This window comes from Eublepharis macularius, chromosome 11 (assembly GCF_028583425.1).
Source record: "Eublepharis macularius isolate TG4126 chromosome 11, MPM_Emac_v1.0, whole genome shotgun sequence".
NCBI lineage: Eukaryota > Metazoa > Chordata > Lepidosauria > Squamata > Eublepharidae > Eublepharis > Eublepharis macularius.
In genome coordinates this window covers 39,355,737-39,381,979 of record NC_072800.1, presented here as the reverse complement: position 1 = coordinate 39,381,979, position 26,243 = coordinate 39,355,737, and the positions used below count along the sequence as shown (strand labels likewise).

The window sequence follows — 26,243 nt, the reverse complement described above, 5'->3', positions numbered from 1 at the left end:
TTACCATTCTCAGGAATGCTGATTGGAAAGAGCGAAGATGTCGGTATTCATTTAATGTCTTTGTTTGAGACTGCAAACTGATTAACCAAAAGAATAACATTACAGATTAAAGAGCTAAATTTTTAATTGTTATGAAACCAAACAACCACAGTAAATTTTCAGCAGTTTCATGCAATAAAAACCCTGTGTTGTGTTGATAAATATATGATAGCAATACTCAGAGTCTGTATGAAAGATTGCTAGGTTTTACTGACGAATGAGTGATATTTTGAATACTCATCATTTATTTATTCTACATATCTTGAAATTGCTAGACAATCTATTATATATGAAACTGAATTCTATAGTAAAAAGAACAGACTTCCTAAATGTTCTTTTCTAGCTCCAGCATCTTCCTTCATAAACAATTTTTATATAAAATTTATTAAAATAACCAGAATACAGATATATACAAAAGATACCAACATTTATAAAATACATTATCAAGCTAAGTCCACTCATCCTGTCTCCACAGACACATAAAACTCTTCACCATTAACTGACAATATCAGTACAGTTTCCAATTATATAATTGCTAGTTCTATTCTTTGTATTGCTCTTGATCATAAAAGATCTATACTATAAGAATCTCTATTTCTCTGATAAGCGGTGAACTTCCCTAAAGTGTAGATCTCCTTTATTTTCAAAAAACAATCATGTAGCTTAGGAGTATTTTTTTTATTCTATTGCCTGGCAAAAACCAGCCTGGCAGCAGTAATCATATGTAAGGCAACCAATTGCTGATCTCTAGATAAATCAGGTAAATAATTCAGCAACAGTGTCTCTGGTTTATGGGGAATTTGTTCTTCCAATCCTATTGATAAAATTTTCACCACTTGCTTCCAATAATTTGGAGATATCCAAATACTGAAATGCTAGGTTCTAAAGTGTCTTTAATATCACTATAAAGGGATCACCTGTTTGTTAGTTAAAAGATTTCTATACTAAATCCTGAAAATTCCCACCTTTTCAATGGTAGAAATTCTGGAATTTCTTCATAAACCCGTTTTTACCACCCAGGAGTGATGGATAATCATGCGCAGATACCTGACCTATAGTGTTCACTGGGCTTTTAATCCTTGATTTAATTTCTTTGAGAATGCTGGCATTTGTTTTTTCAATAAATATTCAGGATAACTGAATTTTTTGAAAGGCAAAGGTAGTATCAGTGGAGGATTATGGGCTCATGAAGTGTGGGAATAAAAGTACTTAGATCCAGCATAATTGGTATCTTTAATTCTAAACACATGCTTGGAACTCTTTTGTATAGTGCAGACCCAACACATTCCATTGTTACACTATAAGAGTAGAATATATAATGTCTAATTCTTCTGTTTAAAATTATTTATAGATAGTAAGGGTGTATTTTCTTATACAGGTATTTTGCTGAAATAGAACTTACTGAAGGCTCCCTAGGTGTTGCCTAACCCCTCCCCCCCCTACTGAAACCTATATCTTTTTACACCCCAAGATCATCTGGCTGATGCTAGAAGTGCAGATGAAATCCACCGATTTTTCATTAAAGGCAGAGGTTGCTTCATTAAGGCAGGTATTCTTCCAGGCATCTTCAAGAAGTAGCTTGGCTGCCTGAATACTCCAGAGGAACATTAATCTAGAGTCATTTGTGTAACCCTCCAAAGCTGCTCACACCCATGGCCATGAGCAATGACCCAAACTTCCAGGACAATAACCCAAACTTATAGTTTCTCCCTCATAATACAGATTTCCGTAGTGACTCAATCAAAAGCCCAGGAAGGGCCATTAGGTCATCCCTGGACTACTGTCAACACCATCATGACCATTTGACTCAATTATTTGCTACAGGACACATTTCTTGTTTCCATTATGCATTTCCTGCCTCCTGGTACTCTTCCCTTGTATTCTCTTACAGTAGGAAGTTTGAACTATCCTGTGTCAACTCAGATTCTGACCCTTGCACCAATAGGGTCTCTAATCCAAAAACTGCAGCAATCTCAGGACAAGATTCCACTAAAGGGCAGCCAGATCCTGCCCTTTTGGCTCAGTGCCATAGTGGATCTTAATTCTGTACCAAATTCAGCCAGTAGCAGCATTTCCCCTATTTGCACCCAAGTAAATTAAAATGAATAAGAAGGGCATGTCAAGGTCTCTGTTTTTATAGCTAGATCTGCTCCTGAACCTTCTTCCAATACTGAAATCACATGATCCCCTCTCCATTTGGGAGTTCTTCCAGAACTACATGTATGAAATCGCTGGACTGTCTTTATCAAGACTGGCAGAGCATGCCTTTTCTCTCCTGTTCTGCTCCCTTCCCATAACGACCCCCCATCTCTTTCTAGCCATTCCCCTTTTCTTCCTCCCCCAGTCTTGCCAGCTAACCTTGCAGCCAACTGGCCTTTTCCATAGCACACTCCCCTGGCTAGAGACTCTCCCCTTTTTATTCCAAATCCCTTTTCCCATTTATCCTTTAGGGTCCCTTTTTGGGGAACCCATCATCAGTCTCTTCCCTTCATGTTGGTTGCTCTGGATTAGCAACATAGAAGGAATACGATTTTGACTAAAAATAACTTCAATTGTGTATCTAACTTAAAATAGCACATCTGAACACTAGAATTTTAATAAAGTGAATGGATTTGATTGGATTTCTACATGTCAATTGTGGCTGTATTGTTGCCTTTGAATAGTTCATGCTCCTTTTCATTCTATGTAGTATCGTAGTTAGGTCAATAAAGTTACTTGCTGATTAAGCATCTACCTGTCTCCTTTCCATCTTTCTTGCCCCAGGGGATTTGTCATGCTAAAACTGGGAGCCATGTATAAACAAACTCAAATGATCGCTTCTACTTTGGTACTCATGTTATAGTTAAATAACAAAGAGTCCAGTAGCAGCTTTAAGACTAACCAACTTTCTTGTAGCATAAGCTTTCAAGAGCCACAGCTCTCTTCGTCAGATGCATGTTATAGTTCTGGACATTCTTCACATGACAGGCCTGACCGAGGGACTGATTTGGGTGACAGAGAGTTGACTGGCATCACCAGTGAGCATATGGTGGCTCCTTGTGATTGCTGCATGTGTAAGTTCCCTGCACTTAGGGTGTTGGTGTAACAGCGGAGCCATCTGTGATTTTTTAAAATGTGCCTGCATAAGGTACTCTAAATGAGGTGTAGTGATGGCATGCCAACAATGCATTGCTCTTTTAGTACGCTACACTAAGTCATAACATAGTCCTGAAGTCCTACACTTGCAACAGAATAAGAGGGTAGGATGAAGAGGGGGTAGAATGGATGGCACCATTCCAAACCACAAGGCGTCAATCATATTTTTGAATGTTCCCTTATGACAAAAACTCCCTACGTATCGGAAAAAACCCTTCTAGGAATATGACTAATACATCTCACCACCTCTGTTAGCCTCTTGCCATGAAAACCCCACCAGGGGTAGCCATAAGTCAACTCTGACTTGAGGCACTCTCGACCATTTAATGTGGGGAAGATTCAAAAGTGGTGTACCTTCCTCTTAGAGTGAAATAGTATAGTCCTTTCTACCAACTCAAGTGCAGTAGTGAATTGTATTCAGCTTGTTCAAGCAAGGTCTGGTCTATACCTCTATTCAGTCTTTGAGCTTTGTGGGTGACCCTGGCTTAGTCAGTATCTTTATGCTTAACCAATATTATGAGGTTTAGTGTAAATCATTTCTATTTTACTGCTGATACTTAATATGTGATTTTTTTAAAACACTGATGTCTTTTAATTGTTTATGGTGTTTAATTGTCTGCAAACTCTCTCAGGTACCTTTGACAGAGAGAGAAGTTCAGAGACTGTGAAAGTAAATAATAAAATAAACACAGAGAGGCAGGTAGAAACATTTTATATAAATAAGTCTCAATGTTTCAGCACAAGAGCTTGAGCTGAAAAGTACATTTCAAACGTTCGATGAAAAGTCTTTATTGAACCACGATCAACGTAATTGTCTTTACGCCATTTGTTGTATTCTTTCATACTTGGTATGCTAAATCTATTTTCCTGCCAGTGACACTTTATTGGCCAAAATGTGGTTTAGAATGTCATGGTTTCCTTTTCATTGATTGTTTTATTTGTTTCTTTGTACAGTTTTTAAGGCAGCCTACATAGGGGAGGTAGTCTATGGACTTGCTAACATAGATTATAATAAGATAGGGAGTTGGTTTCAGAGAGACATTTGTACTTATCAGCTTAGGAACCCAATCCAAAATGTTTCTTTCCTAACAATGTCTGCAAAGAACTGTATGCTAACACACACAAATGACTCAAATTAACTTTGGGTGAAGGATTCAATTTAAGCTAGAAGTAATAGATATGGAATATTTTGAATGCTATACAAGGTAGAAGTTTCGTTTTTTAAAAGGTCCAAATCTCACAGTAAAGCCCAAATACTAGTTTTCTAGGTAGTCTGTCTCTAATGAAAATACCCTAAATCCTCTGATTTGGATAAACTACAAAAAAAAAGTCCCAATACTGCATTTGACAGTTAAATTTTGGATTAAATTCCTATGTGCATTTATGTCTAAGGAAACCTCACAGTGTATTTTCCCTGACTATTCTGTAGTTGCTACTGAAGGATACATTTTTTGCTCTGAGGAAAACATGGTTTTTTTGTTTCAACTGTCACCTGTGTTCCCAACATAGCTGGTGGCATGGAGTAACCAGAAATAGCCAGGAAGCACTGACCAGTGCAAAAGACACTGAAATGCTGAGGGCAAAGACTGAAAGGGGAAATAATTGACATGTTCAGAATTTTTACCTCAGTATTGCCCAAGGCTTATCTCTCCTCTTCTTGTATCTAACATATCATGTTTATATAATAAAATGTGAAAAACCATGGGGGACATCATCACTTAAACATAATGTGCCAATAATAAAACATAATAGAGGCCAGATGTGGCTAGATATGGTATACATAAGAATATTGTACTGACAGCAGTCAGACATGCAAAGCTCTTACAGGCGCTAGAACTATTGTGTACATATTGAGATGTCTGTCCTGAGTGGACCATCCGGCAACACCATCTTTCTTCTCACCACCCCCACCAGCACTGCAACGGATGAACCTCACCCAGCTCCTGCACCGGTAGGTCTGTTGCCACCTTAGCTGCAGGTGCTTCCACAGAGCCTCAGGCTGCCTTCCCCATCACAGTGGCAGCTGCTGATGCCTGTGCCCATCCTAGGTGACAGCCCCCAGCTATACAGCTGACTCACCTGCCTCTTGCAGCAGCACAGGCAGCCCAACCTCAGCCACGCCCACAGGAGTGCTTTGGCAGCCAGGACAGGGCAAGGATAGACCCCAGGCCACTGAGAGCCGCTGGGGAAGTTTCAGCGGCAGCAAGGGGGAGACAGGTAGAGTAAGCAAATTCCTCACACTGGATGGAAATGGGGTGGGAGTGGCCAGGGAACTACAGAGTCTACCCAGCCCTCCCACTGGATAGGCTGGGAGAAGGGCCACTCAGGGACATTGAGTGGAGATTGGGAGGAAACCTAGAGAAGTAAGAATCTTTAAAAAGTAGGTTTCTGTGAGGGCCGAGATAGAAGGCAAGGGAGGAGGCAGCTGGAGCATGCTGTTGTTCCCAGGGCAAGAAAAGGAACAAGACGATGCAGTTCCCTTCCCTGCCCATTTGAGGCCTGAGGACACCTGCCTTTGACAGCTGACTGGCCAGCAGACAGCCAGATGGGGGCATTGGTGAAGGAAGAGCCTCACACTCATAAAGAATGCTTATTTATTTCAGTGATATTTCAGCTGGTAGGAGAAAGAAACAAAATGCCTCTCTAGGTATCACCAGAAACTCTATAGTTTTAAGAAAGTATTTCTGACAATTCCTAAAAAGGCATGATATCACTTCATGGTTTTCTTGGAAGTAACCATGCCATCACTGGTGGCTGTCATCCTCATCCTGGCCCCCTGGTCTCCCAATGGTTGTCAGGAAATAGAACTGAAATGCGGTTCTCTAACTTGGTATGTGCAAATCTGCTCCCATTGGAATTAATAGGGCAACTTCTGCAGATGGAAAAACATGGAAGGCTCCAGATCACGATGAACACTGGACAATTCTCTCCCCCCCCCTTTTTTTTTTGTATTTTAGGAACTACAAGCCTGGATGAAAATATTTGATAGGGAAAGGATATCAGCATATTTTGCATATGAATTTTCAGAAATCACAACTGACCATCAGTTGCTTTAAGTTTTTTAAAAAAGAGAAACCATGGAGGTGTCTAAGAATGAAAAACTGTAGTGCTTTTTCCACACTGAAAGCTGTAACTATTTTTTTAGTATGCTTTATTCTAAAAATACATCTCTTGTAAATTGTGGTACTGTCTATTCTTTTTTTAATTTCGTTTCCTTTTCTATCAACTGCTGTTTTAATGAGAGGTTATAAGAAGCTCGTTAAGATGTTTTTGTCATTAAAATGCATGAATTATAGGCTAGATAATGTAGTACCAAATTTACCTTGTAGAGTAGGCTGTATTTAACTTGGCTTCTACCCTGGGATATGTTGTGATAAATGGATGTTGGCAATGTGTGATAGATATAATGTGAATAATAATTTAATTGTCATCTCAGATTTTTCAGAACCCGCTATAAAAACCTCAGAATGGGAATTTTGTTTCAAATAAATGAGGCTTATTGTGGCTGTTAAAAATTCAAATGTGATAAGAGCCAATTACTGAAAATTCACATGATTGTTTGGAACACTTCGATATATGACAGTTTACGTAAACACTGCAGACTCTGGCAACTCAATTAACGATCGCTCTGTATTGCAGAACATGCCTGGATATTTTAATAGTCCTATATTTTATCTGACAAAGGGAGCTTTGACTCTTGAAAGTTCACACCTTGGAAATCTAGTTGGTGCTGTTGGACCTGAACCTTGCTCAACTTCAGAGCAACACGGCTACTCACCTGAAAATACGCAAGTGCTGTTTTAATGCATCGCTGATGTGCATTTCACATATAAATTAGTATCAACAAGGATGTCTGAGTTGCCCGATGAGGCAGAAGTACAATGCAGAAGAATATTTAGTAATGGTTGTTGTGGAACCGTGAAAGCCTTTGACAAAATATTTAGTAATGTTTCTCTTTTTGTTTGTTTGTTTATTTGTTGTCAGTAAAGGAAATCTAGAGCCTCTCTGGCACCTTTTTTCCAACTCTTGGCTGAAGAGGGCAGCCTTTCCCCATACACTAGCAACTACCATCCTTTGAAACGGTTGCTGTGCATTGTGAATATTGTTTGCAGTACAGAATTTGGGCAGGCTGTTTTATTTTAATTATTGCTTACAAACACTCTTAAAGATGTTTTCTTTGCAACAAAATATAAATATATATTATCTATACAAAATATATGCAGGTAATGTACAGCATCATAGTTTTGAGTATGTTTATTCTGACTAGGAATATGTTCTGTTGTTGACTAAGTCCTTACTTTTCACCCTTTAAAAAAAACCTCTGAAGTACTTCTGCAGTCTCCTTTTGGGAATGTTTGCCCATTTCAGTGCTGTCACAGCTGAAAGTTTTATGCTGGAAGCTGTTTAGAGAATCTTTCTGAAAGTTTTCCAAGCACAAATCTGTGTCTTAGGATACTTCCACGACAAGACAAATAGCTACTCCACATTTTGCAATTAGCATGATAGATTTAAGGGGCTCTTGGAAGAATTTATTGCTGAGATGCATTTCTATCGTGTTGCTGGGAGGGCGCATGGAGAAGTACAAATGATATATTTTCACAGTTATTTCTGCTGCAGTCCCCTTGTTGCTTTCTCCTCCTGCAGTGACAGACAAATTTGAATGTCTGCCTAACCTTTCCTCATGTCATGATTTAGATTCTTGGATGGGCTTAGGATGGAATAAGAATGAACTAAAGGGAGAGGGAGTGTATCCACAAGGAAATAATGGGCATAATCATCCAGGCAGGTTCCATTCCTTTGAATGGTGCCTGAATGTGATTGGATTCAGAAGACAGTGCCCCAAATATTTGACAGTGAGATAATTTATTTTAATTTTAAATAGATTTGAAGCATTATAACAATGCAGCCAGTAATAGATCCTGTATGGTAGCACTAGTGTGGGAGTCTGATCTCTAAACAAACATGTTATACAAATAAATATAAGGCAGATGTATTGGATGCCTGTGAAACACAGCAAATTACATTCTGTACCATGCTTTAAATTGTTTGATGAAACTAAAAAACTTAGCTGCCATTTTTTTAAAAAGTTGTATTTCCTATCACTTTTTTGCCATTTTTAGCTAATCAAGCTGCTTCTACACATGTTGGATAACGCACTTTCAATGCTCTTTAGTGATCATTTGGAACTGGGTTTTCATGTGTGAAACAAAAAATCCACTTCCAAAGGATTGCTAAAGTGCATTGAAAGTGCATTATTCAATATGTGTGGAAATGGTTAGAATGGGGTTCCAGTTGTCATGGTGGCTTTCTGGTGAACAATGTGGACATAAAAGCGAATATGCTTGTTCTATAGTCCTTGATAACAATTCAGCAAAAGTTATTCATGCAACAAAATCCCTCTGAAATTAGTTGAACTTGTCTCTCCTAAACCCTATGTCATTATGGGCAGTGGTGTGTTCACTGCTAAAGAAAACTGTTCTGGACTGAGGAGAGTTGAATAACTATAATTTAGTTTCCAATGCACCATTTTTGAGCAAGGCAATTGAACCAGTTGTGAGTAACTTCAGGGATTTCTGAATGAAGCAGATTGTTTGAATCTGTTCCATTCTGGTTATGGACTGAAACAACCTTGGTTGCCCTGGTGGATGATATGCACTGGCAGATGGGGTGTGACCCTGTTAATTCTCCTGGACTCTCAGTGTCTTTTGAGACTCTTGATCCTGGTATCCTTCTGGACCGCTTTTTGGAGCCAGGACTAGGAGTTGCTGTTGTGCAATGGCTTTGTCCTGCAAAGGTAGGTAGGTTTCAGAGTGTGGTGCTGAGGAACTGTCACTTCACCCATAGGCCAGAGGTCAAGGCTTCAACTTGTCCCTCATGCTTTTTAACATCTATATAAAGCCTCTGGGAAAGATTTGGTCTGAGTTGTCACCCATATGTGGGTGACTCTTAGCTCTATCTTGCATGTCTGTCAGATCCCAGGGAGGATGCAGAAACTTTGAACAGGTGCCTGGAGGTAGTTTTAGAATGGATGAAACTTAATCCTTACAAAATGGAGCAGCTACAGGTAGGGTGAAGGTTAGACCAAGGAAATGGAATGTCTCCTGTTATGGAAATGGTTGCACTCTCCCTGGAGCAAATTTGTAACTTGGGGAGACTGTTGGACCCCAGCCTCCTTTTGGATAAACAGGTCCTACTGGAGGCCAGGGGTGACTTTCGCCAGCTTTTGTTGGTGAACCAGCTGTGGTTCTTCAAGGGCAGGGTAGATCTTGCCACCGTGCTGCATACCCTGGTAACATTCAGTTTAGATTACTGCAATGTGCTCTATGTGGGGCTACACTTGAAGCTATAGTAGGTACAGAACAGTAGTAGCTATAGTAGGTACAGAATGTATAGTAGGTACAGAATGCTGTGTCCAGAGTGTTGACTGTAGTAAATCACAGAGACCATATTTATTCAGTCTTGGCTCCCAATTTGCTTCAGGGCCCAATTCAAGCATAGCTTAGGGCTGTCTTCTCCCATATGTCCCTACCCATCCACTTTGGTCATCCTTAGAGACCCTGCTTTGGGTGTCCCTGATATCTGAGGCTAGACAGGTGGCAACCTGAGAAACGGCCTTCTGGGTTGTGGTGCCAAACCTTTGGAACTTCCTCCACGGGAGATTTGCCTGTCTCCCTTTGTCATTTTCTTCCTCCAATGAGAGAAGACTTTTTGTTTCATTTTGCATACCTCAAATAACTGTTACTTGCCCTTCTCACTGGGTTTGGAGTTGTGTGTTTATGTGTGTATGTGTTTTTATGAAATTATTTTATAAATTATTTTAAATGCTGTTTTAATGTTCCAGTATTTCATGTGTTCATGTTTGCTGCTTTGAGGGCTCTATTTGGATGAAAAGGCAACATTAAAATGTTTTAAATAAATAAGTAAATACTTTCAAATGGCCTTTTTTGCAGTTGGTTTTTGCTGAGTTATGGTTGCCATCCTTTAGTTTCCATTTAAGGTTTTACTTTTTATAATGATTTAAGGTCTGACCTAAAGATGGAAGTAGGGGTGCCATTCCCCTGCCCAGGGCAGGGGATCACCAGCTCCCACACTTCCTCCCTTGCGGCCACTTACTTGCCTAGTGGGAGGATGCGCTCCCAGGGGCACACTCCTGGGGTGGTGCAGTGCACACCCCCGCACCCCGAATTGCACCCCAAAGCAGGCCCGTTTCAGGTAGAATCGGGACCTGCAGCGGACAATTCAGCCCCTCGGGAGCGCAGGGAACACCCTTTCACCCATGCAGCTTCCACTGCTGCCACCACTTCCCGAAGTGACGGCGCCGCACAGCTAGCGTGATGATGTCACTTCTGGAAGTGACGTCATCCTGCCAGCTCCAAGAGGTCAACACGGAGCAGGGGAAAGGTAAGTGCCAGGTCCTAATCCTCCCACCGGGAGGACAGAGGGACCTGGCAACCCTAGATGGAAGTGCTATTGGTGAACAGAAGGTCTGACCTGGGTCTTAGAAGCTCACTGGTTCTGGATGAGATTGCACTCCTGTTGAAGGAACAGTCCATAATTTGGGGTGCTTTTGAACCCAGGCCTACAGCTGGATAAGCAGGTGACAGCTATAGCAAGGAGTGCCTTTTATCAGCTTTGATTGATTAGCCACCAGTGGCCTTTCCTGGGCATACAAGATCTGGCCACAGTGGTGCATGATTACATCTAGATTAGGTTACTGCAATGCACACCACATAGGGACACCCTTGAAAAATATAGAGAAAATTCAGTTGGTGCAGAAAGCCACAGCCAAGTTGTTGATTGAAATGTGTCATATGGGTCACTCTGGTCTTGGCCCATCTACGCTGGCATCAGTTTGTTTCTGGGTATAATTTAAGATGCTGATGTTTACCTTTAAAACCAGCTCCAGGTTAGGAAATTCCTGGTCATTGGGGGTGGAGGCTGGGGAGGATGGTGTTTGTGGAGGGGAGGGACCTCAGCAGGGACCTCAGCTGTAGAGTCCACCCTCCAAAGCAGCCATTTTCTCCAGGGGTAACTGATCTCTGTAGTCTGGAGATCAGTTGTTATTCCAGGAGATCTCCAGGCCCCACCTTGAGGATGGTAACCTTACCTATATGGCTTGAGGCCAGCATATCTGAAGGACCTCCTAGTTCCTTATGAGCCTCCATGATCACTACAGCCATCTTTGCAGGCCCTACTTCAGGTGCTGTTTCCTTCTCAGACTAGGCAGATGGCAACTAGGAGAGGGCCTTCTCTGGAACTGTCCCCTTCTGTTGCCATCATCCGCCAGCAGGTGAAGACTTCTTATTTTGTTTGGCTTTCCCTCAGTGATCTTGCCTTCCTGCATTGTGTTTTAATTGTTGTTTTTATGTTTTCATATGTGTAGTTTAGCTTGCATTTTAATTATTTCAATGATGTGCTTTTGTTTGGTTTTAATGGTTGATATGTATTTTTATTATGAATGTTTTGAACCGGTTAGCCTCCATGGTGGCCCTGATGAGATATAAAGTTTTGTAAATAAAAAAATGGCTTTCCTTATATCCTTTCTTTATCACGGCTCAGTTCTAGGCTGGCATTCAGTCACTGGTTGGCAAAAGTCAATGTGGCAGTGTGAGAGTGTAGAGCTTGACTGGAGTGATATAGTGTTGTGTATTGGTTGGAGTGTCAGTTTAAACCTAGGGAGACATGTTCAAATTCCTCTTCAACCATGAAATTCACTGGGTGACCTTGGTAGAGTCTTGTCCTCTCAGTCTACCCTACCTCATAGCATTGCTATGATAATAAAAGACGGAGGAGACTAATTATACCATCCTGACCTCCTTGGAGAAAGTCAGGATGGTATAATTGGAGAAATATTTTGATGTGCAGCTAAATACTACAAAAATGTACCGAGTCAAGATGAAAGTCCCTATGATTTCTTAACTGAAAACATGTTCCATGGAAGATCATTACTTCAGTTGCTTTATCAAGAAAAATATCCTTAGAGCTAATCTGTAAATGTGATAATTATGGAGCTCTATCCATTTAAAAATCTATGTCCATGCTAACCCTAACTGATCATTTTTATTTTTTATTTGAATAAAGTCTTCTCTATTCAATCAAAGGGTGTTACTTTGACCACAGCATATTCCTGCACAACCTTTTAAATTATTCAGCTATCTGAATAAAATTGGTAAGCAAAATGGTACAAAATGTAAGCATACTGTTACAAAAATGTTCTATAAACTGTAGGATGTGCTGGTTATTAAGACTTCTTCTGATGATTTTTTGCTAAACTCCTACCAACAAAGATTTGAATTTGTCAATAGTTATTTGCCGTTGACAAAACAAGGATATATTTAGAGTGCCCAATGGGATTCTTGCACCACAATAAAAGCTTCCATTCATTGTACTTATGCCATGAAAACTCATTCCCCCTGGTCTAGAGAGATTTATTTTATGTGTTTGACACCTCCGGTTACTATCTTCTTTGTTCTTACCTCACCCAGCTTTAACAGTGATTCCTGTAAAAACAAAAGTTATCTCTGTCAGTATTGTAAAGTATAGCAACCTCCTATTTTACAATTCCTCAATATTTTATGTGCGACTGACAAGTTTCTTGCATATACGTCTGTCTGATACTACATTCAAGTCTGATTTTGGAGCATTTTTCTTGGCATTACGTGTATGCAGCTTGTTTTCTTTCCATTAGTTTTCAAACCTTAATTGGAATTGCCTCCTATAGTTAAGAAATCAACTCTGTAAACCATCCCAAAGGGGTTAATTGGTCCACCTTACAATATTTTTTCTTGTCCTTGGTTTAGGAACAAACCAACTGAAAGGAAAAGAGAACAGGGTTACCTGTGCCTACAAAACTTTTGAAGATGCCAGGCCAAAAACTGTGCTAAAAAATAGTTGGTTTGTACCATTTGGTCTTGTCACTGATGGCTACCCAAGTCCTCTTGGTCTTGGCAAGGGAAGCATTTTAAGCCACTATCCATTCTTTCCCAGGAAAGCCTGTCTCTTTCTAAACCATTGCCAGTGTCTTGCTTCATATAGGAGCAAAACTGTGAAATGTTACACTGATAGGAAAGCATGCCACAAATGGCATATGTTTGTAGATCATAGTTGAATACGTTTGTAATAGTTTAATAGTTTGTATATCATAGTTTAAGAAGGTTGTGATTAGTTTGGCTCTGAATGCGAAAGAATTCACAAACCTCCGGTGATATCATCAAGGAATTAAGATGAACTTGTCATGTTGAAAGTGACTGTTCTGAATCACCTGTCACAAATGATGGCAATTTTTTTCAATTTAAATCCAAGCACTCTGATATGAAGAATCAGTAGCAACCGGTCATTGATCTTCTACAGTGTTGAACAGAATACTGACCAATGATAACCATTGCAGCCAAAGCATTTTAGAAAGTGCAGAATATCTTTGTTTCTGTTTGTTCATAGAATTATATAAACATCTAAATCTCCAAGAATAGTAGTAATTCTAGGAGCAAACTAAATCTTATCACTTACACATATTTGCATTCCTCTAGCCGCAAATCTGAGAGCCTCTCTAAGAACATAAGAACCTTGCTGGATCAGACCAATGGTCCATCTAGTCTAGGCTGCTTCTTGCAGCGAAAAACATACACCTCATGGAATCTCACAAGTAGAGATGGATACCACAGAACCCACCTTAGCAGCTGGCACTATTCTTGAACATAGAGGTTTCATTTAGTTATTTATGCATTACAGGCATTGATAGACCTATTCTCCATGAATCTGGCTGATTCCTTTTAAAGACATTCACAAAGCAAGCCTAAACAGGTCTGATTATTTTATTTAATCCTAGGAAAGTGTTTTTAAAGATTGTGATCTTAAAGAATAAGTCACCATCACTTGGTGTTACTGTATTCCCTAAGTACTGTGTAGAAAAGTCTGTCCTGAATATACTGCTCATCAGCTTTGTTGGGTGAGCCAGAGTTGCAGTATTATGCCAGTGGGAGCAAACATTTTCTCTTTACTTTCTACCCCATTCTTCATCAGCAGTTGCACAAGTTGTGCTCGGTGGTGCTAAAAACCACACTGAATAAAGATAAAATGCTATTGATGTGTATGGAGCCGTTTTAAAAAAAATCTTTTGCATTGGTCAGGTGCTGTGATTTCTCATGAAGTTCTTCAGATTCTTTGCTTCTAAATACCCTGTGCCTGTCCCACCCCCAGCAAAGCTGCAAGTTAAATATTTCCACACGTTGCATACTTCCTTAAAACAATCTGAGAAGAAATCTCCTGTTCTCTACAGTCCCACTCACTATTTAAAGATCCTTTTGTATTCCGATGATTTCATTAATAAGGAACTGTCTGGAGCTTTTAAAATTTTTATCTTTTTAATTAAAGTAATTTGGATTAAAGGGAGGCAGTTGCCATATTAATAATTTTGTAATATAGCAGTATTTTACACTAATGGTGGCTTCAAGGGCTTTAGAGCTTGCAAAAGACTGTATATAAAGGAGCCTTAGTATAAAATGGAATCAGGTATATCGTCTCTATTTTACATATTAGAAAAGAAGGCAGGAAGCTGTGAATTCATGTAATTGTTTTGGATTGTACTGTTACCCGAATTACATCATTTCAAGTCTATTGAAGTCAGTGGTTTTAGGAGGATTAGGATTCCGATTATTGCCTTTTATGATGACATTATGCCGATGATCTGCAGTTTGTAGTGTTAAAAGACCAGTTAGGAAGAATTATGACTTTTGCCTCCACATCACCTTCTTGTGTGTCCCAGACCTAATGAAACAAGACTTCAGCACCATGTCTGCCTCTGGTTTACACATATTGAGTAACCAACACATCCTGCAATATGTAGACCAATAAGCAAGTTTTTGTCTTTTTTTCCTGGCTTACATGGGTAGGGCTGTAAATACCATCCCTAGCAGCTATGTCCAAAGCTCCCCTTCTCCCACCCAACAGAACCATAGCCTGAGATTTCCAAGCATGGACTTGAAATCGGGAGGCAGAGAAAGCAAGAATGTGTGACTGGTTCATGATTTTAACAAACCATAATTTCTACTTAGAACAGCATTGAATTATTCAATTATTCAAAATGACTTTTTTACTCAGGTGAGAGGGCGTTATTGTAGGGAGGGGGTCTTGGATGTTTTGCTAATCGGAGGGCGGTATTCTAGGGAGGGGGTCTCGGATGTTTCGCCAATGAGTTGGGAACCATGGGCTCCACCATTATGTTGCTTTACATATTATCTGTTGCTTTGAATATGTACTCCTATATACTGCTTGTGCTTCATGTTGTCTAATGTCAACCCTAGAATTGATTATGTTCTGTTTCAGCAATCCTTCAACCCTGTATTGGATTCTTGCTAATGCTATGCCTCTGTAAACTTGTATTCATCTACCCTATGATATTGTTTTATGGAAATGCCTACCCTTGTCCTTGCTACTGATTGTACTGATCTCACTCTATGTAATCCACCTTGAGTCTCAGTGAGAAAGGTGGACGATAGATAGATAGATAGATAGATAGATAGATAGATAGATAGATAGATAGATAGATAGATAGATAGATAGATAGATAGATAGATAGATATTATAGTCATTTAGATCTACTGTGGGAATCTGGGTGTCTGTTCCCTGCCCTACCACCCTCCTTCGCATCAGCTGCACTGTCCATTCCTCATTCTTCACTGCCAGTGAGATGAGTCAAGGAAATAGTTTTCCTGAGATGCACTTGGGTCTTACATGACCTCCATCTCTTCACAAACATGATAGCTTGATCCATTTGTGTATTCTGATACAGTTTACTAAAAAAACCCTCATCATGGAGCCCTCTCCTTTCTCTACTGAAATGAATGAGTTCTTTTTATTATGGATTGATAGTATTGCTGTTGTTGTTTTTCAGAAGTCTGCAGTCAGCAAGACTTCAGGTGCACCTTCATACAGCAGATGGTCGAGTTCACAGCCACATCAGGTAATGCAATCTTTGCAAATAAACCAGCAGGCCCAAGAAATAAATAGAGAAATGGTGCTTGAGGGCCAGTGCAGATGAAAAAAAGACATCACATGGTAGCACTTGAAATCGCCGGCTCCTTCTTTTCATGTGCAATGGCTCACTGCAGGGGTCGGGGCATCACAGACTTCTATACTGGCTTGGGCCAAAAAAGAGAGGATTCAATAGAGGAGGAGTTGAGCAGCCTCCAGGGCTATACCTGATTGCCAGAAAACTAGACTGGGCCCGTTATCTCTGGCATGCATCAGGCAAGGAATGGAGGAGACTCAAAAAGCTTCAGAAAACTTTTGTTTGCTGTCAAATAAAAAGATATAAAACTGGTTTTTATAGAAAATAGCAGTAACTTTTGCCCACCTTTTATTTGTCTTTGGGGTTTCCCCCCTCATTTCTGTGTGCTCCCTCAGGACACTACTATATTAATTCTTCTTTGTGGTTCACTTGTATTGTTTTGGACTGTTTTGTGCTGACTTTGATGGCAGTTGCTCTAGCCCAGATCAAATTACCAGTAATTAAGGACAACGGAAATAACTGGAATCAGTTACTTTCAAATGACTTAAGTTCTGTTTATTTCTAGGGTATACTGCAAATTTTTTGGTTTAATATCCAGCTTGTTCTCTTTACATAAAAAAAACTTTATTCATTTTCATTACATTGCTAATTAGCTATAAGCAATTCAATTAATTATACACTATTAGCATTAGTTATTCCTTCTGTTTTTTTTTCCTCTATAGGTTTCAATTGGGGTGATTGTGAAATCCTATTATGTTGGATTTTTCAATGGTAACAGGGTCCTCACTCCAAAACTGCTCAGTGGATTGAACCTTATGAGAAGTCTGACCAAGTCTGCATTTTTTAAATTGATTTTTCTCGCCAGTGTCCACAAATGCTGCTGACATCAAGAGAAAATACCATGGTTACACACTTCCACAATTCTGCAATTTAGAGATTGTGGCAAAGGTGCCCTTGTGTCCACTAAAAGCTGGGGAATTCTTATTCTTTACATCTCTGGGTATATGTTTTCACAATTACAACTAGGGGTGCCAGGTCTGTGCCTGCACTCCTTGGGAGCTGTTTGGGAGAAGGGTCTGAGAGAAGAAAGCGTCACTGACACTTTGACATCCCTTTCGGCTGAAGATCTGGCAGTGACATGATAACCTTCTAGGAATTCCCCCCCCCCCAAACTTGATGGTAAATACCATAGAGATCGAGTCAGTTTCTAAAGGGTTATGGGGTGGTGGTGTCAGTGATATCACTTCCTGATTATCAGCTGGAAGTTACATCAAAGAGACAGTGGCGTTGTCCTTGCTCCTGCTCCATTTTCTTCCTACTCCTTGCAAGTACAGGGGCAAATATTGGAAGATGGGCCTCAGCAAGCACCTGACTACCCTATGTAGATATCTCTTTCAGTCAGAGAAGAGAAAGCCTCCCTGTCTTACAGGTTATTAATATTCCTCCTTGTAGAGTGGGCATATGGAAGCATGGGATGAGAACTCATTTACTCTGCCATCTTAAGAACACTTTCCTGGGGATTAAGTCCCAGTGAATAAACCTGAGTAGGAGTCTGAGTAGATCTGCTTAGGATTGCTCTCTCTATTATTTATCTTGAAATCCTTATAGCTCACTTCCCCCCTCCCAACAAAGGGGGCTTTGTTTTTCCCTCTGTCCTTTCCTTTGGCAGGGATCATAATGTGGGTGGGAAAAAGAAGATATGTTTTAAAACAGAAATTGTGAGAGATGCTAAACCCTGCACATACGCACACACGCACACAAACTGTGTACTGCTTTCTTTCATTTCATTTTCTTCTATTCCCTGCCTAAATTAATTTACCTCCCACTGTCCCTAGAGGAGATGCTGGTGGAAAGTAAATGATTCACACAGCGAGAAAGGCTCAGGAGGGTGAAGGTTTTACCTTCTTTCTCCCATATGCTCTGTTTTTGTCAAATGTATACATCAATTCTCAGCCCTGCTTCAGCTTTGCACATGTCTAATAATCTGATTCTCCTGGGGCTGCTTTTACATGAGGAGAAAGATCTGATCCTTCTTTCATCGTGCCCATCTGTGTGCATGTGTGTAAAAGTGTTTACTTTCTTCTTTTACTTTTAGATGAAGTAAATAGAGTGCTTATGCGGGGGGGGGGGGGGAATAGCTAATGGAACAAGACTGGTCACTGGCTCTTTGGCTGGTGCCCAGGTGGCATGGCAGCATTTACCACCTTGCCAAGAATGTAAGCGAAGACTTTACTTTTATATAGTGTTTGTGTGTGTGTGTGGGGGGGGGGAGTGGGGAGTCCTTGAGGGCAGAGAATTATTCTCAGTCCAAAAAACCTCAGTATCCTTTCTCCATCTTCCTTTCCACTGTGGGTCAACAGAATATATAGAGAACCATGCTGAAGAAGAATGGTCTATCTATACCCTTTTCCCCACAATAATTTGCCCCTGCAGACTCAGGATATACCTTTCCCCCACAATCATTTGCCCCTGCAGACTCAGGGTATACCTGGGTAAACTTTAACAAGGTTTTGTTACACTTTGGAAGACATTTGTTAAAACTCCTTCTTGTGATGCATTAAATGCAGCAATTGCCATCCTTGACTGCATAATTTCAAGAAGGAATATGCTGTGCTTTCTAATGGAATTTGGATGTGTTCTTAAGTTGTCAATAGATTCCTACTGATATGCTTGAGGCAAAAAAAATGTAATGGCGTATTGTTCTCTAAGTGTATGCACGCACCACATTTCCTCTTGTTAATAGCAGATACACTACAAAATTAAAAGAATGCACCTTTAACACACCCTATGAAACCCTCTTTGCCATCTATTGTTAATACATGGTTCCTTTTCCTGGGAGAAGAAGATAAGACTGTATCTGAGATTATTGTTTTGTAACATTAGAATCCCGTTAGTGGATGAATGAGGTTGAGAGATTAACTAGCAGGAATGTTGTTTGAAAGTAAATCTGAGCCATTTTGCATCTGTTGGAAAAGATTTGTCCTATTATACTAATATGTGCTGTGGTACTGCATCTCCACTTATAATATTATACCACATATATTGTAATCTTTCTCCTCCTTTTTGTCATTTGCTCTATAATCTTTTTTCCTTTTTTATCTCCTCACAATAAACCTTTGTCTTCAGGGTTTTTTTTCCAAATGAGCATATAGATATCTGGAGGATATTAAAATGCCAATAGCAGCTAGGGAGAGGGATAAAACCAAAGCAAAAAATTACAGCTAGCCAAGAAATTTCAAAGCACAGGTTTGTTTTCCCACGAGGTCTTTGCAAAACATACCTTGGATCTTAGATTGACTTCTGTGTGGTATCCTGGAAGGGTCTTTGTTGTTTACTTACCCATTTAGAAAATAGTTTTCCAAGAACAAACAGGATCACGGTGCCAATTCATATTGTCTGCATTTTGCTTGCTTCATGCTGGGAACTCAATGAAGCCTTTTTCATATACATCTTTCAAGGAATCCATAGAAAAATCAAATAGAACTACACAAGCATGACCTTGGTGCATGGAAAGGATGATGAAAATTAAACTGCCTTGCTCCGGCTTTTGCTAAGTTTTCTTTTACATTTTCCAAATATATTTTAGGTGGGTAGAGGGTGTCTTAGATCATTTGAAGGTCTCCGTGGGTCTAGAGGAATAGGATACTTCGTTCCAGTGGATCGTATGAACTGCGGTACAATTATAAAAACATACACAATTATTCCACTGAACAAACTGCTTGCAAGGAAGATCTTTATCCCCCACACAGCTTATTGTTCTTTCCTCCTTAGATTTTTTTATATATATATATGTATGTGTGTGTGTGTATATATATATATATATGTATATATGTATGTATGTATATATATATGTGTATGTGTATGTATGTATGTATGTATAGGGGTGTGCAAAGGCACACTGTTTCGGGATTCTCGTTTTGGGTATACCCGAAACAAGAATCTGTTTCAGCAACCACTAAATCCGAAACGGCAAGCCATTTCGAGTTTAGCGGTTCGGGTATCGTTTCCGGTTGTTTCGGGTTGTTTCGGGTTTCTTTTCAATGGGAAAATGCCTCCGTCTTCCCGGACGCATTTTCCCACCGAATCAAGCCAAAATTGGTGGGGACCTTCCTCTAACTCCTCTCTAACAACCCCCCAAGTTTCAGACCTATTGGACTTTGGGGGGCCATGTTATGGCCCCCAAACCAGGTCCCCCTATCCTCGCCTAAAAAACGGAAACGTGAACGTATTTTTAGCTTGCTGCTGCTAATCTTCTTCATTATTTCCTATGGGGAAAAAATGAAGAGGCAGGCTTGTCTTGCCAGGGGTGGCATTTTGCATGCAAAATGCCCCCCAACCCTCAGAGGCCCTTCTCCCACCTTTCCTCCCACCCCCACCAAGGCTCAGCCTGCTCCCACTTGGGGGGGGGCATTTCATGGCCTCCCCAAGTAGGTGGTCTTTTCTCCACCAATTCCACCTGGGGGAGGCTTGTCTTGCCAGGGGTGGCATTTTGCATGCAAAATGCCCCCCAACCGTCTGGGGCCCTTCTCCCACCTCTACTCCCACTCCCCACCAAGGCTCAGCCTGCTGCCACTTGGGGGGGCATTTCATGGCCTCCCCAAGTAGGTGTTCTCAGCCCCCAAAGTCCACCCCCACAGCCCCACACAAACCCAATTCCCCCCAGCAGCCACACACAGACTCAAATCCCAATTCCCCACATTAGCCCCTCACAGACCCAAATCCACCCCCAGAAGCCCCACACCCATAACCCCAGGAACAGGCCAGCCCTCCCCCTTTGTTCCCTATGCTGGGAACTTCTAAACTCTCTCAGGGCAATTCTGCACAGCCCAGGAGTGCCACAATGGTGGGCAAACTTCTGAGTGCCAACTTGTCCCTGGGAAAGAGCACCTGACCTGACACACAGACAACCACCCCCACCACCTACAGAGAAGCCTGGCCAGCCTGCCGCACTGTTTCCTATGATGGGAACCAACTGCACATCAAAGAATAAAACACGAACAACACAAAATAAATTAAAAAAAAATATTTTCTCACTTTCGAAGTACAAGTAGGCAATGCATTATGACACATTACACCAACAGTCCCCCACACAGAAAAAATAACATGACTCACTTAACATCAGAGAATCACAAAAACACAATTCCTGTCAAAAACACTTTACTTCTTGAACAGCTTTAGGTTACACAGCAGGGGGGCACACCAAAGGGTATGCCAGAAGTATCTTACACAAAAATAACACAACTCACTTCACATTAAAGAATCACCCGAAAACACACTTGCTTTCAAAAACACTTTATTTCTTTAACTGTTTTAGGTTGCACAGTAGGAGGGCACAACAGGGCATGAAAGCAGCGTACTACACAAAATAATACAGCCCACTTCACCTTTTTTGACAGCAATTGTGTTTGAGTGATTCTCTGATGTGAAGTGAGTTGTGTTATTTTTGTGTAGTAGACTGCTTTTACGCCCTGTTGTGCCTTCCTACTGTGTAACCTAAAGCAGTTAAAGAAATAAAGTGCTTTTGACAGCAATTTTTGGGGTGATTCTTTAATGTGAAGTGAGTTGTGTTATTTTTGTGTAAGATACTGCTGCCATGCCCTTTGGTGTGCCCCCCTGCTGTGTAACCTAAAGCTGTTCAAGAAATAAAGTGTTTTTGACAGGAATTGTGTTTTTGTGATTTTCTGATGTTAAGTGAGTTGTGTTATTTTTGTGAGGTAGAATGCTGGAGTGCCCTTTGGTGTGCCCCCCTGCTGTGTAACGTAAAGCTGTTCAAGAAATAAAGTGTTTTTGAAAGGAATTGTGTTTTTGTGATTCTCTGATCTTAAGTGAGTCGTGTTATTTTTCTGTGCGGGGGACTGCTGGTGAATGTGTCATAATGCTTTGCCTACTTGTACTTTGAAAGTGAGAAATGTTTTTTTAAAAACTTTGTGTTGTTCGTGTTTTATTCTTTGTTGTCCAGTTGGTTCCCATCATAGAGAACAATGGGGCTGGCTGGCCAGCCATCTCTGTAGGTGGTGGGGGAATTTGAGGGAGGGTGTCTGTGGTTCAGGTGCTCTTTCACAGGGACAAGCTGGCACTCAGAAGTGTGTCCACCATTGTGGCATCCCTGGGCTGTGCACATTTGCTCTGGAAAACAGAGTGTTATAGTTCACAGCATAGGAAACAAAGGGAGAAGGCTGGCCAGCCTGTTCCTGAGATTGTGTGGGGCTTCTGGGGCTGGATTTGGGCCTGTGAGGAGCTACTGTGGGGATTTGGATCTGTGTGTGGCAGCTGGGGGAGAATTGGGTATGTGTGGGGCTGTAGGGGGTGGACTTTGGGGGCTGAGAGCACCTACTTTGGGAGGCCATGAAATGCGCCCCCCCCCCAAGTGGGAGCAGGCTGAGCCTTGGGGCTGAGCCTTGGTGGGGGGTGGGAGGAAAGGTAGGAGAAGGGCCCCTGAGGGTTGGGGGCATTTTGCATGCAAAATGCCCCCCCCCAGAAAGACAAGCCTGCCTCTTCATTTTTCCCCCATAGGAAACATGGAGATCAGCAGCAGCATCCACAACGTAAGAGATCAGCAGCAGCAAGCAAAAACCTTTCCCTTTTAGGCGAGGATAGGGGGACCTGTTTTGGGGGGCCATAACTTGGCCTCCCAAAGTCCAATCTTTCTGAAACTTGGGGTGTTGTTGGTGGGGAGTTAGAGGAAGGTCCCCACCAAGTTTGGCTTGATTTGGTGGGAAAATGCCTCCCCCAGGCTTCCGGGAAGCCTGGGGGAGGCTTTTTCCCATTGAAATGCATTACTAAAACAAGCTGAAATACCGAAACGTTTCAGAAATCGCTGTTTCAGATTACCCGAAACGTTTCAGGTTTTCTGAAACGTTTCGGGAAAACCCGAAACAACCCAAAACAGGTTGTTTCAGGTTTTTTTCGGGTATCATATACCCGAATTGCACACCCCTGTGTGTGTGTGTGTGTGTGTGTGTGTGTGTGTATGTGTATGTGTATGTGTATATGCATATATATATGTACACACACACACACACACAGATGATTATATTCTTTATATTGGAAGCATCCAAAATTTAACCACCATGCCAGTTACAGAACCACACATACACCTGTTTCTCGATCCCTGATAAACTTCTCCCTTCAACATTCCGCATGCTTTAAGCAAAGATTAGGTACACTGCAAAACAAAGCATAAAATCCTGCTATAATTGTTCCAGGTGATTTGAGCAAGGGGTTCAGTCCCATCTCACCCACACACGTTGGTTCTATGAAAAACATATTTAATGGGAATTTAAATTCTGTTGAACTCATCAAGACTTCTTTTTTTGGGTAAACATGTTTGGAATTGATCTGAGTGTCTTTCTGTGGAATAAATAGCTGCTAGGCATTAACAAATGATATCGAGGAATCTGGCTAGAATTTGTTTATTTTCCAAAGTGCCTGGATTGCATTGCCTGTTCCACATTAAGTTGTTGATGGTGAAAATGAAAAGAATGGATATACTGATACAATTCTTGTTGAAATGGCTTCATTTGCACATTATCGACTATGATTCAAAAACAGAGGTTGGTTGTTGATAAAAACGAGAAGGGGGAAAACAGTGTTGTAAGCTGCTTTGGGTCCCAACTGGGGAGAAAAACAGGGTGTATGTGTCTAAATAAATGAAGAATGAATGACTAATTAATTAATCCTGCGTAGTAGCAAATGGATTTTGTTAACATACAGCATGTCCTGGTACCGTCTCAGCTAAACTCTCGTAATGCAATCAACATGGAGCTTCTACCCTTGAAGACAGTTCAGAAACTTCAACTGTTCAGGATGTTGTTGCATGGCTGCTATCCAGATCCCCATATATGGAACACATGACATCAATTTTTAAGTGTTCTGCTGCTTTTCAGTTTGTTTCTGGGGGAAATTCAAAGGAGCTGTTTTGATCATTTAAGTTCTAAATGGCATGCATCTAGAATATTTCTGTCTTATGAATTCTGCTAAGAAGAGAGATCAAAAAAGTCAATAAGTTCATTTGTTAATGAATGGAAACCCTTCATAGACTATTTATATGAAATAGATAACGATTTGATGATTTATGAATTTATGGATTAAGGGATTTTGACATTAGAAAAAAGAGAGCTGTAATCATTACTTAGAGAAAGTGTAGATTTAACATGATAGGAATATTTCTTTTGGAGAAAATCAGTCACCTATTAGTTGAGATTGTTTTTGTTGTTTTTTCTGTATTATGTATGTTTTTGTACATTGATTAGTTGTTTTTGTTTGTTTTATTAGTATATGTGTAATTGTTGTTTTTTAGGTTTGTTTTTCAATTATATAAAACTTTTAATAAAAAAAGAAGAGAGACCAAGCAACAAGGCCCTGCAGTGGCAGCCGCTGCAGGAGTCAAGATTGCCCACTCTCAGAACGATTGTTGTTATCATTATGATCACCATCATCTTAGCTGCTAACCATTGAGGGTTTCTGGGTGGCTCACGCAACTTTAAAACAACAACAGCAGCAACAACAACATATATATTCTCCAATAAAAATAAGATAACTGAGGTAAAAATTTACAAAGCAAAGGCATGTTTCCTAAAACTCAAGCAAGTAAGCATCAAGTGTGGGAATGAAGTTCCATAAATGAGTGCCAAAACAGAGACTGCACTGATAGCCACCTACCAGAATCAGAGCATTTTGGGAGCTCACCAAGCAGGGCGTTAAAATAAGATCTTCAGCTAGGCAAGTTTGTATGGAAACAGATGGACTTTCAGATATTTTAGTCCCAGACTATTTAGGTCTTTACATTCATTCTTTAATTTAATAGTGAAATGTGTTCCCTTCTGTCCTTGCTAGTCAGTGATCTAACTGATGTATTCTGAACCAACTATAGTTTCTGAACAGTCTCTAAAGGCAGAAAGAGTTCATTGAACGGATGTGCATATGACAAGACATGGATGACTTGGGCTAAACCATGCTTTTGTGGGAATAGCTGCTGCTAGCAAACCATCCCAGGCTGATTTAAAGGCACTTTTTGTGGTGGAGAGCTGTTGGCTAACTTCAGTTAATTTGGTAGGGTATAACTGTGCTTAAAATGACATTGTAAGGTGCATAACTGATCCTTAATGGGATTCTCTCTGGAATAGGTTGAACCCTCAGTCCAGCTACATGAATAACTGTCAGAGACATGGTCTTGTCTGGTCTGAATTTCTATTCATTGTCCCTTATCCAGTCCATTTGGGGTACCTCGTTGGCTTCCGCCTTACAAAATTCCTTCTTGAAAAAAACCCAACAGATCTATATCTTTTGACTTCTTTAGACTAAAATACTCTTCATAGACTTTTCAAGTTTTTATTGTGTGATTGTCTCCTGCTGTATTTTCTCACTGCTCTTAATTTTATTTTGCAGTATCAGCTATGTATTCTTTTTCATTTTAAGCTGCTTTGTGAACCAAATTGTCAAAAAGTGGTATATAAATGAAAACAATAACTATAATAATGGTTTATTTAATTTTTCTAATAATCTGAACATGAGTATATGGAAACATACAACAAGCTACTAGGAAGGTTTAGTTATCATACTGAAAAATGAAACATGCTCATGTACACACTTTATGCACTTGATGAAGTGGGCTCTAGCTCATGCCACATTAATAGTGTTTTCCAGTACCAAAAGACTCTTTGTTGCTATTGGTGAAAGACTTTTCTCTGAAGATGACTAAGTGTGAACTTTCTAGCCTTGCTAATGTGTTTTCACATAAAGACCCTTCCAAATTCCTCCAATAGGAATTCTGCCAGGAACACATCATTCCAATTTGAACTGCCCATGTTTCAAAAGAAAACTGCATACATATTCATTTCATCCACTATGTGTAGGTGCATCTTGAATTTTAGATATTTATTCAAACTTGCATTACCATCACAGAAGTACTACAGTAATTTGGATACTGAATGTATACAAGATAATATATCAAATTGTGTATTGTGTGTGACCTCAGTCACAAAAAGTTCACAAAATTTTGCACTGGATAATGGGGAGGATGAGAACTGGAATAATTGATACAAAAACAGTATAATAAGTAGAG

General features: G+C 40.4%; 1 protein-coding gene across 1 annotated transcript in view; it reads left to right on the top strand.

Moving 5' to 3' along the window:
- RBMS3 (RNA binding motif single stranded interacting protein 3) overlaps positions 1-26,243 on the top strand; it is a 1,028,342-nt gene that overhangs the window by 121,442 nt on the left and 880,657 nt on the right. The window contains exon 2 of the mRNA XM_054991036.1: positions 16,064-16,132. The gene's annotated coding sequence lies outside the window, so the exon portion shown is untranslated. The remainder of the gene's footprint in view (positions 1-16,063; positions 16,133-26,243) is intronic.